The sequence below is a fragment of the Schistocerca serialis genome, unplaced genomic scaffold (assembly GCF_023864345.2).
Source record: "Schistocerca serialis cubense isolate TAMUIC-IGC-003099 unplaced genomic scaffold, iqSchSeri2.2 HiC_scaffold_1417, whole genome shotgun sequence".
NCBI lineage: Eukaryota > Metazoa > Arthropoda > Insecta > Orthoptera > Acrididae > Schistocerca > Schistocerca serialis.
This window is the reverse complement of record NW_026047644.1, coordinates 6,842,849-6,856,167: the sequence shown is the minus strand read 5'-3', so window position 1 is coordinate 6,856,167 and position 13,319 is coordinate 6,842,849.

Sequence of the window (13,319 nt, the reverse complement as noted above, 5' to 3'; positions counted from 1 at the left end):
ATCAGAATTAAATACGAAAGGCACGATGCTGACTTAAGTACAAGAGGACTGACTCTTCCTACTGACTATGGTTCAACATTTCCTGTGACACTAGTTACAGATTCCGATGCTTCACTCGAGGTTTACTATATCCCTCTGACCTTCTTATTGACGATGAAACATAGAAATTGCATCGGAATTAAATACAAAAGTCACAATAACGACTTTAGTACAAGAAAACTGACTCTTCTTACTGTCTATGTTTTGAACCATTCCTGTGACACTAGTTATGGATTTCGATGCTTCTTTCAGGTTTACTGTATGCCTCTGACCTTCTTATTGACGATCAAACACAGAATTTGAATCGGAATTAAATACAAAAGGCACAATGCCGACTTAAGTACAAGGAAACTGACTCTTCTTACTGTCTATGCTACGAACCATTCCTGTGACACTAGTTACAGATTCCGATGCTTCACTTTAGGTTTACTGTATCCCTCTGACCATCTTATTGACGATGAAACACACAAATTGCATCAGAATTAAATAGAAAAGGCACATTGCCGACTCAAGTACAAGAAAACTGACTCTTCTTACCGTCTATGCTACGAACCATTCCTGTGACACTAGTTATAGATTCCGATGCTTCACTTTAGGTTTACTGTATCCCTCTGACCACCTTATTGACGATGAAACACACAAATTGCATCAGAATTAAATACAAATGGCACAATGAGGAATTAAGTACAAGAAGACTGACTCTTATTACAGACTATGAATTCAACATTTCCTGTGAGACCAGTTTTAGATTCCGATGCCTCACTTTATGTTTAATGTATCCCTTGGTCCTTCTTATTGACGACGAAACTCAGATAATGAATCAGAATAAAAAGAAAAGGCACAATGCGGACTTAAGTACAAGAAAACTGACTCTTCTTACAGTCTATGTTTTGAACCATTCCTGTGACACTAGTTGTAGATTCCGAAGCTTCACTTCAGGTTTACTGTACCCCTCTGACCTTCTTATTGACGATGAAACACAGAAATTGCATCGGAATTAAATAGAAAAGGCACAATGCCGACTTAAGTACAAGAAAACTGACTCTTCTTACAGTCTATGTTTTGAACCATTCCTGTGACACTAGTTATGGATTCCGATGCTTCACTTCAGGTTTACTGTATGCCTCTGACCTTCTTATTGACGATGAAACACAGAAATTGCATCGGAATTAAATACAAAAGGAACAATGCCGACTTAAATTCAAGAAGACTGACTCTTCATACTGTCTATGATATTAACTATTCCTGTGACCCTAGTTATAGATTCCGATGCTTCCCTTCAGGTTTACTGTATCCCTCTCACATTCTTATTGACGATGAAACACAGAAATTGCATCGCAATTAAATACAAAAGGCACAATGACGAATCAATTACAAGAAGACTGGCTCTTCCTTCTGTCTATTTTTTGAACCATTCCTGTGACACTAGTTATAGATTCCGATGCTTCACTTCAGGTTTACTGTGTTCCTCTGACCGTCTTATTGACGATGAAACATAGAAATTGCATCGGAATTAAATACATAGGCTTAATGCCGACTCAAGTACAAGAAGACTCGCTCTTCTTACTGTCTATGATTTGAACCATTCCTGTGACACTAGTTATAGATTCCGATGCTTCACTCGAGGTTTACTGTATTCCCCTGACCTCCTTATTGACGATGAAACACAGTAATTGAATCGGAATTAAACACATAGGCACAATGCCGACTCAAGTACAAGAAGACTGGCTCTTCCTACTGTCTATGTTTTGAACCATTCCTGTGACACTAGTTATAGATTCCGATGCTTTACTTCAGGTTTACTGTATCCCTCTGACCTTCTTAATGACGATGAAACACAGAAATTGCATCGGAATAAAATAGAAAAGGCACAATGCCGACTCAAGTACAAGAAGACTGGCTCTTCTTACTATCTATGTTTTGAAACTTTCCTGTGAGACCAGTTTTAGATTCCGATGCTTCACTTCAGGATTACTGTACCCCTCTGACCTTCTGATTGACGATGAAACACAGAAATTGCATCGGAATTAAATACAAAAGGCACAATGCCGACTTAAGCACAAGAAAACTGACTCCTCTTACTGTCTATGTTTTGAACCATTCCTGTGACACTAGATATAGGTTTCGATGCTTCACTTCTGGTTTACTGTATGCCTCTGACCTTCTTACTGACGATGAAACACAGAAATTGCATCGGAATTAAATACAAAAGGCACAATGCCGACTTAAGTACAAGAAAATTGACTCTTCTTAATGTCTATGTTTGACCACTCCTGTGACACTAGTTATAGATTCAGATGCTTCACTTCAGGTTTACTGTATCCCTCTGACCTTGCTATTGAGGATGAAACACAGATATTGCATCGGAACTACATACAACAGGCACATTACCGACTCAAGTACAAGAAGACTGGCTCTTCTTACTGACTATGTTTGAACATTTCCTGTGAGACCACTTTTAGATTCCGATGCTTCACTATATGATTACTGTATCTCTCAGACCTTCTTATTGACGATGAAACACAGAAATTGCATCAGAATTAAATACAAAAGTCACGATGCTGACTTAAGTACAAGAAGACTGACTCTTCCTACTGACTATGATTTCAACATTTCCTGTGAGACCAGTTTTAGATTCCGATGCCTAACTATATGTTGACTGTATCCCTTGGTCCTTCTTATTGACGATGAAACTCAGAAATTGCATCAGAATAAAAAGAAAAGGCACAATGCGGACTTAAGTACAAGAAAACTGACTCTTCTTACTGTCTATGTTTTGAACCATTCCTGTGACACTAGTTGTAGATTCCGAAGCTTCACTTCAGGTTTACTGTACCCCTCTGACCTTCTTATTGACGATGAAACACAGAAATTGCATCGGAATTAAATAGAAAAGGCACAATGCCGACTTAAGTACATGAAAACTGACTCTTCTTACTGTCTATGCTATGAACCATTCCTGTGACACTAGTTATAGATTCCGATGCTTCACGTTAGGTTTACTGTATCCCTTTGACCATCTTATTGACGATGAAACACACGAATTGCATCAGAATTAAATACAAAGGGCACAATGACGATTTAAGTACAAGAAAACTGACTCTTCTTACAGTCTATGTTTTGAACCATTCCTGTGACACTAGTATAGATTCCGATGCTTCACTTCAGGTTTACTGTATGCCTCTGACCTTCTTATTGACGATGAAACACAGAATTTGCATCGGAATTAAATACAAAAGGCGCAATGCCGACTTAAGTACAAGATATGTGATTCTTCTTACTGTCTATGATTTGAACCATTCATGTGACACTAGTTATAGATTCCGATGCTTCACTTCAGGTTTACTGTATCCCTCTGACCTTCTTATTGACGATGAAACACAGTTATAGATTCCGATGCTTCACTTCAGGTTTACTGTCTCCCTCAGACCTTCTTATTGACGATGAAACACAGAAATTGCATCGGCATTAAATACAAAAGGCACAATTGTGACTTAAGTACAAGAAAACTGACTCTTTTTACTGTCTATGTTTTGTACCATTCATGTGACACTACTTATAGATTCCAATGCTTCACTTCAAATTCACTGTATCCCTCTGACCTTCTTATTGACGATGAAACACAGAAATTGCTTCGAAATTAAATACAAAAGGCACAATGCCGACTTAAGTACAAGAAAATTGACTCTTCTTACTGTCTATGTTTGAACCATTCCTGTGACTCTAGTTATAGATTCCGATGCTTCACTTCAGGTTCACTGTATCCCTCTGACCTTGCTATTGACGATGAAACACAGAAATTGCATCATAATTAAATACAAAAGGCACATTGCCGACTCAAGTACAAGAAGACTGGCTCTTCTTACTGACTATGTTTGAACATTTCCTGTGAGACCAGTTTTAGATTCCGATGCTTCACTATATGAATACTGTATCCCTTGGACCTTCTTATTGACGATGAAACACAGAAATTGCATCAGAATTAAATACAAAAGACACGATGCTGACTTAAGTACAAGAAGACTGACTCTTCCTACTGAATATGATTTCAACATTTCCTGTGAGACTAGTTTTAGATTCCGATGCCTCACTTTATGTTTACAGTATCCCTTGGTCCTTCTTATTGACGATGAATCTCAAAATTGCATCGGAATTAATTAGAAAAGGCACAATGCCGACTTAAGTACAAGAAAACTGACTCTTCTTACTGTCTATGTTTTGAACCATTCCCGTGACACTAGTTATTGATTCCGATGCTTCACTTCGGGTATACTGTATCTCTCTGACCTTCTTATTGACGATGAAACACAGAAATTGCATCGGAATTAAATACAAAAGGCACAATGCCGACTCAAGTACAAGAAGACTGGCACTTCTTATAGTCTATGTTCTGAAACTTTCCTGTGAGACCGGTTTTAGATTCCGATGCTTCACTTCAGGATTACTGTATCCCTTGGATCTTCTTATTGACGACGAAACACAGAAATTGCATCGAAATTAAATCGAAAAGGCACAATGCCGACTTAAGTACAAGAAAACTGACTCTTCTTACTGTCTATAATTTGAACCATTCCTGTGACACTAGTTACACATTCCGATGCCTCACTTCAGACTTACTGTATCCCTCTGACCTTCTAATTGACGATGAATTACAGTAATTGCAGCGGAATCAAATACAAAAGGCAAAATGCCGACATAAGTACAAGAAAACTGACTTTTCTTACTGTCTTTGTTGAACCATCCCTGTGACACTAGTTATAGACTTCGATGCTTCACTTCAGGTTTACAGTATCCCACTCACCTTCGTATTGACGATGAAACAGAGAAATTGCATCGGAATTAAATACAAAAGGCACAATGCCGACTTAAGTAGAAGAAATCTGACTCTTCTTACAGTCTATGTTTTGAACCATTCCTGTGACACTACTTATCGATTCCAATGCTTCACTTCAGGTTTACCGTATCGCTCTGACCTTCTTATTGACGTTGAAACACAGAAATTGCATCGGAATTAAATACAAAATGCACAATGCCGACTTAAGTACAAGAAAATTGACTCTTCTTAATGTCTACGTTTGACCACTCCTGTGACACTAGTTATAGATTGCGATGCTTCACTTCAGGTTTACTGTATCCCTCTGACCTTGCTATTGACGATGAAACACAGATATTGCATCGGAACTACATACAACAGGCACATTGCCGACTCAAGTACAAGAAGACTGGCTCTTCTTACTGACTATGTTTGAACATTTCCTGTGAGACCAGTTTTAGATCCGATGCTTCACTATATGATTACTGTATCCCTCAGACCTTCTTATTGACGATGAAACACAGAAATCGCATCAGAATTAAGTACAAAAGGCACGATGCTGACTTAAGTACAAGAAGACTGACTCTTCCTACTGACTATGATTTCAACATTTCCTGTGAGACCAGTTTTAGATTCCGATGCCTAACTATATGTTGACTGTATCCCTTGGTCCTTCTTATTGACGATGAAACTCAGAAATTGCATCAGAATAAAAAGAAAAGGCACAATGCGGACTTAAGTACAAGAAAACTGACTCTTCTTACTGTCTATGTTTTGAACCATTCCTGAGACACTAGTTGTAGATTCCGAAGCTTCACTTCAGGTTTACTGTACCCCTCTGACCTTCTTATTGACGATGAAACACAGAAATTGCATCGGAATTAAATAGAAAAGGCACAATGACGACTTAAGTACAAGAAAACTGCCTCTTCTTACAGTCTATGTTTTGAACCATTCCTGTGACACTAGTTATAGATTCCGATGCTTCACTTCAGGTTTACTGTATGCCTCTGACCTTCTTATTGACGATGAAACACACAAATTGCATCAGAATTAAATACAAAGGGCACAATGACGACTTAAGTACAAGAAAACTGCCTCTTCTTACAGTCTATGTTTTGAATCATTCCTGTGACACTAGTTATAGATTCCAATGCTTCACTTCAGGTTTACTGTATCCCTCTGACCTTCTTATTGACGATGAAACACAGTTATAGATTCCGATGGTTCACTTCAGGTTTACTGTATCCCTCAGACCTTCTTATTGACGATGAAAGACAGAAATTGCATCGGCATTAAATACAAAAGGCACAATTGTGACTTAAGTACAAGAAAACTGACTCTTTTTACTGTCTATGTTTTGAACCATTCATGTGACACTACTTATAGTTTCCGATGCTTCACTTCAAATTTACTGTATCCCTCTGACCTTCTTATTGACGATGAAACACAGAAATTTCTTCGAAATTAAATACAAAAGGCACAATGCCGACTTAATTACAAGAAAATTGACTCTTCTTACTGTCTATGTTTCAACCATTCCTGTGACACTAGTTATAGATTCCGATGCTTCACTTCAGGTTCACTGTATCCCTCGGACCTTGCTATTGACGATGAAACACAGAAATTGCATCATAATTAAATCCAAAAGGCACATTGCCGACTCCAGTACAAGAAGACTGGCTCTTCTTACTGACTATGTTTGAACATTTACTGTGATCTCAGTTTTAGATTCCGATGCTTCAGTATATGTTTACTGTATCCCTTGGACCTTCTTATTGACGATGAAACACAGAAATTGCATCAGAATTAAATACAAAAGACACGATGCTGACTTAAGTACAAGAAGACTGACTCTTCCTACTGACTATGATTTCAACATTTCCTGTGAGACCAGTATTAGATTCCGATGCCTCACTTTATGTTTACAGTATCCCTTGGTCCTTCTTATTGACGATGAATCTAAGAAATTGCATCGGAATTAAATAGAAAAGGCACAATGTGGACATAAGTACAAGAAAACTGACTCTTCTTACTGTCTATGTTTTGAACCATTCCTGTGACACTAGTTATTGATTCCGATGCTTCACTTCGGGTATACTGTACTCTCTGACCTTCTTATTGACGATGAAACACAGAAATTGCATCGGAATTAAATACAAAAGGCACAATGCCGACTCAAGTACAAGAAGACTGGCACTTCTTATAGTCTATGTTCTGAAACTTTCCTGTGAGACCGGTTGTAGATTCCGATGCTTCACTTCAGGATTACTGTATCCCTTGGATCTTCTTATTGACGACGTAACGCAGAAATTGCATCGAAATTAAATCGAAAAGGCACAATGCCGACTTAAGTACAAGAAAACTGACTCTTCTTACTGTCTATAATTTGAACCATTCCTGTGACACTAGTTACACATTCCGATGCCTTACTTCAGGCTTACTGTATCCCTCTGACCTTCTTATTGATGATGAATTACAGAAATTGCAGCGGAATCAAATACAAAAGGCAAAATGCCGACATAAGTACAAGAAAACTGACTCTTCTTACTGTCATTGTTGAACCATCCCTGTGACACTAGTTATAGACTTCGATGCTTCACTTCGGGTTTACAGTATCCCACTCACCTTCGTATTGACGATGAAACACAGAAATTGCATCGGAATTAAATACAAAAGGCACATTGCCGACTCAAGTACAAGAAGACTGGCTCTTCTTACTGTCTATGTTTTGAAACTTTCCTGTGAGACCGTTTTTAGATTCCGATGCTTCACTTCAGAATTACTGTACCCCTCTGACCTTCTTATTGACGATGAAACACAGAAATTGCATCGGAATTAAATACAAAAGGCACAATGCCGACTTAAGTACAAGAAAACTGACCCTTCTTTCAGTCTATGTTTTGAACCATTGATGTGACACTAGTAATAGATTCCGATGCTTCACTTCAGGTTTACTGTATCCCTCTGACCTTCTTATTAATGATGAAACACAGATATTGCATCGGCACTACATCCAACAGGCACATTGCCGACTCAAGTACAAGAAGACTGGCTCCTCTTACTGACTATGTTTGAACATTTCCTGTGAGACCAGTTTTAGATTCCGATGCTTCACTATATGATTACTGTATCCCTCAGACCATCTTATTGACGATGAAACACAGAAATTGCATCAGAATTAAATACAAAAGGCACGATGCTGACTTAAGTACAAGAAGACTGACTCTTCTACTGACTATGATCTAAACATTTCCTGTGAGACCAGTTTTAGAATCCGATGCCTAACTATATGTTGACTGTATCCCTTGGACCTTCTTATTGACGATGAATCTCAGAAATTGCATCGGAATTAAATAGAAAAGGCACAATGCGGACATAAGTACAAGAAAACCGACTCTTCTTACTGTCTATGTTTTGTACCATTCCTGAGACACTAGTTATAGATTCCGATGCTACACTTCAGGTATACTGCATCTCTCTGACCTTTTTATTGACGATGAAACACAGTAATTGCATCGGAATTAAATACATAGGCACAATGCCGACTCAAGTACAAGAAGACTGGCTCTTCCTACTGTCTATGTTTCGAACCATTCCTGTAACACTAGTTATAGATTCCGATGCTTCACTTCAGGTTTACTGTATCCCTCTGACCTTCTTATTGACGATGAAACACAGAAATTGCATCGGAATTAAATACAAAAAGCACAATGCCGACTTAAGTACAAGAAAACTGACACTTCTATCAGTCTATGTTTTGAACCATTCATGTGACACTAGTTATAGATTCCGATGCTTCACTTCAGGTTAACTGTATCCCACTGACCTTCCTATTGACGATGAAACACGGAAATTACATCGGAATTAAATACAAAAGGCACAATGCCGACTCAAGTACAAGAAGACTAACTCTTTTTACTGTCTATGCTTTGAACCATTCATGTGACACTAGTTATAGATTCCGATGCTTCACTTCAGGTTTACTGTATCCCTCTGACCTTCTTATTAACGTTTAAACACAGATATTGCATCGGATTTAAATACAAAAGGCACAATGCCGATTTCGGTACAAGAAATCTGACTCTTCTTACTGTCTATGTTTTGAACCATTCCTGTGACACTAGTTATCGATTCCGATGCTTCACTTCAGGTTTACTGTATCGCTCTGACCTTCTTATTGACGATGAAACACAGAAATTGCATCGGAATTAAATACAAAAGGCACAATGCCGAATTAAGTACATTAAAACTGACTCTTCTTACTGTGTATGTTTTGAACCATTCCTGTGACACTACTTATAGAATCCGATGCTTCACTTCAGGTTTGCTGTATGCCTCTGACTTTCCTATAGACGATGAAACACAGAAATTGCATCGGAATTAAATACAAAAGTCACAATGCCGACTTAAGTACAAGTAGACTGACTCTTTATAATGTCTATGTTTTGAACTATTCCTGTGACACTAGTTATAGATTCCGATGCTTCACTTCAGGTTTACTGTATCCCTCTGACATTCTTATTGACGATGAAACACAGATATTGCATCGCAATTGAATACAAAAGGCACAGTGCCGAATCAACTACAAGAAGACGGGCTCTTCCTCTTGTCTACGTTTTGAACCATTCCTGTGACACTAGTTATAGATTCCGATGCATCACTTCAGGTTTACTGTATCCCTCTGACCGTCTTATTGACGATGAAACACAGAAATTGCATCTGAATTAAATACATAGGCACAATGCCGACTCAAGTACAAGAAGACTGGCTCTTCTTACTCTCTATGTTTTGAACCATTCCTGTGACACTAGTTATAGATTCCGATGCGTCACTTCAGGTTAACTGTATCCCTCTGACCTTCTTATTGACGATGAAACACAGAAATTGCATCACAATTAAATAGAAAGGCACGATGCCGACTTAAGTACAAGAAAACTGACTCTTCTTACTATCTATGTTTAGAAGCATTCCCGTGACACTAGTTATAGATTACGATGCTTCACTTCAGGTTTACTGTATCTCTCTGACCTTCTTATTGAAGATGAAACACAGAAATTGCATCGGAATTAAATACAAAAGCACAATGCCGACTTAAGTACAAGAGAACTGAATCTTCCAGCTGTCTATGTTTTGAACATTCCTGTGACACTAGTTATAGATTTCGATGCTTCACTTCAGGTTTACTGTATCCCACTGAGCTTCTTATTGACGATGAATTACAGAAATTGCATCGGAATTAAACAGAAAAGGCACAATGCCGACTCAAGTACAAGAAGACTGGGTCTTGCTACTCTCTATGTTTTGAACCATTCCTGTGACACTAGTTATAGATTCCGATGCTTCACTCCAATTTCTCTGTATCCCTCTGACCTTCTTATTGACGATGAAACACAGAAATTGCATCGGAATTAAATACATAGGCACAATGCCGACTCAAATACAAGAAGACTGGCTCTTCTTACTGTCTATGATTTGAACCATTCCTGTGACACTAGTTATAGATTCCGATGCTTCACTTCAGGTTTACTGTATCCCTCTGACCTTCTTATTGACGATGAAACACAGAAATTGCATCGGAATTAAATAGAAAAGGCACAATGCCGACTTAAGTACAAGAAAACTGACTCTTCTTACTGTCTATGTTTTGAACCATTCCCGTGACACTAGTTATAGATTCCGATGCTTCACTTCAGGTTTACTGTATCCCTCTGACCTTCTTATTGACGATGAAACACAGAAATTGCATCGGAATTAAATACAAAAGCACAATGCCGACTTAAGTACAAGAGAACAGACACTTCTTACTGTCTATGTTTTGAACCATTCTTGTGACACTAGTTATAGATTCCGATGCTTCACTTCAGGTTTACTGTATCCCACTGACCTTCTTATTGACGATGAATTACAGAAATTGCATCGGAATTAAACAGAAAAGGCACAATGCCGACTCAAGTACAAGAAGACTGGGTCTTGCTACTCTCTATGTTTTGAACCATTCCTGTGACACTAGTTATAGATTCCGATGCTTCACTTAAAGTTTACTGTATCCCTCTGACCTTCTTATTGACGATGAAACACAGAAATTGCATCGGAATTAAATACATAGGCACAATGCCGACCCAAGTACAAGAAGACTGGCTCTTCTTACTGCCTATGATTTGAACCATTCCTGTGACACTAGTTATAGATTCCGAAGCTTCACTTCCGGTTTATTGTATCCCTCTGACCTTCTTATTGACGATGAAACACAGAAATTGCATCGGAATTAAATAGAAAAGGCACAATGCCGTTTTAAGTACAAGAAAACTGACTCTTCTTTCAGTCTATGTTTTTGACCCATACTCGTGACACTAGTTATAGATTCCGATGCTTCACTTCAGGTTTACTGTATCCCTCTGACCTACTCATTGACGATGAAACACAGAAATTGCATCGGAATTAAATACAAAAGCACAATGCCGACTTAAGTACTAGAAAATTGACTCTTCTTACTGTCTATGTTTTGAACCTTTCTTGTGACACTAGTTATAGATTCCGATGCTTCACTTCATGTTTACTGTATCCCTCTGACCATCTAATTGACGATGAAACACAGAAATTGTATCGGAATTAAATACAAAAGGCACAATGCCGACTCAAGTACAAGAAGACTGGCTCTTCTTACTGTCTATGTTTTGAACCATTCCTGTGACACTAGTTATAATTTCCGATGCTTCACTTATGTTTACTGTATCCCTCTGACCTTATTGACGATGAAACACAGAAATTATATCGGAATTTAATAGAAAAGGCAAAATGCCGATTTAAGTACAAGAAAACTGACTCTTCTTACTGTCTATGTTTTGAACCATTCCTGTGCCACTAGTTATAGATTCCGATGCTTCACTTCAGGTTCACTGTATCCCTCTGACCTTCTTATTGACGATGAAACACAGAAATTGCATCGGAATGAAATACAAGAGGCACAATGACGACTTAAGTAGAAGAAAACTGAATCTTTTTACTGTCTATGTTTTGAACCATTCATGTGACACTAGTTATAGATTCCGATGCTTCACTTCAGGTTCACTGTATCCCTCTGACCTTCTTATTGACGATGAAACACAGAAATTACATCGGAATGAAATACAAGAGGCACAATGACGACTTAAGTAGAAGAAAACTGACTCTTCTTACTGTCTATGTTCTGAACCATTCCTGTGACTGTAGTTATAGATTCCGATGGTTCACTTCAGGTTTACTCTATCCCTCTGACCATCTTATTGACGATGAAACACAGAAATTGTATCGGAATTAAATACAAAAGGCACAATGCCGACTCAAGTACAAGAAGATTGGCTCTTCTTACTGTCTATGTTTTGAATAATTCCTGTGACACTAGTTATAATTTCCGATGCTTCACTTATGTTTACTGTATCCCTCTGACCTTATTGACGATGAAACACAGAAATTATATCGGAATTTAATAGAAAAGGCAAAATGCCGATTTAAGTACAAGAAAACTGACTCTTCTTACTGTCTATGTTTTGAACCATTCCTGTGCCACTAGTTATAGATTCCGATGCTTCACTTCAGGTTCACTGTATCCCTCTGACCTTCTTATTGACGATGAAACACAGAAATTGCATCGGAATGAAATACAAGAGGCACAATGACGACTTAAGTAGAAGAAAACTGAATCTTTTTACTGTCTATGTTTTGAACCATTCATGTGACACTAGTTATAGATTCCGATGCTTCACTTCAAGTTCACTGCATCCCTCTGACCTTCTTATTGACGATGAAACACAGAAATTGCATCGGAATGAAATACAAGAGGCACAATGACGACTTAAGTAGAAGAAAACTGACTCTTCTTACTGTCTATGTTCTGAACCATTCCTGTGACTCTAGTTATAGATTCCGATGGTTCACTTCAGGTTTACTCTATCCCTCTGACCTTCTTATTGACGATAAAACACAGAAATTGCATCGGAATAAAATAGAAAAGGCACAATGCCGACATAAGTACAAGAAAAATGATTCTTCTTACTATCTATGATTTGAACCATTGCTGTGACAGTAGTTATAGATTCCGATGCTTCACTTCAGGTTTACTGTATCCCTCTGACCTTCTTATTGACGATGAAACAAAGATATTGCATCGGAATTAAATACAAAAGGCACAATGCCGACTTAAGTACAAGAAAACTAACTCTTCTTTCTGTCTATGTTTTGAACTATTCATGTGACACTACTTATAGATACCGATGCTTCACTTCAGGTTACTGTATCCCACTGACCTTCTTATTGACGATGAATTACAGAAATAGCATCGGAATTAAATACAAAAGGCACAATGCCGACTCAAGTACAAGAAGACTGGGTCTTCCTACTGTCTTTGTCTTGAACCATTCCTGTGACACTAGTTATAGATTCCGATGCTTCACTTCAAGTTTACTGTATCCCTCTGACCTTCTTATTG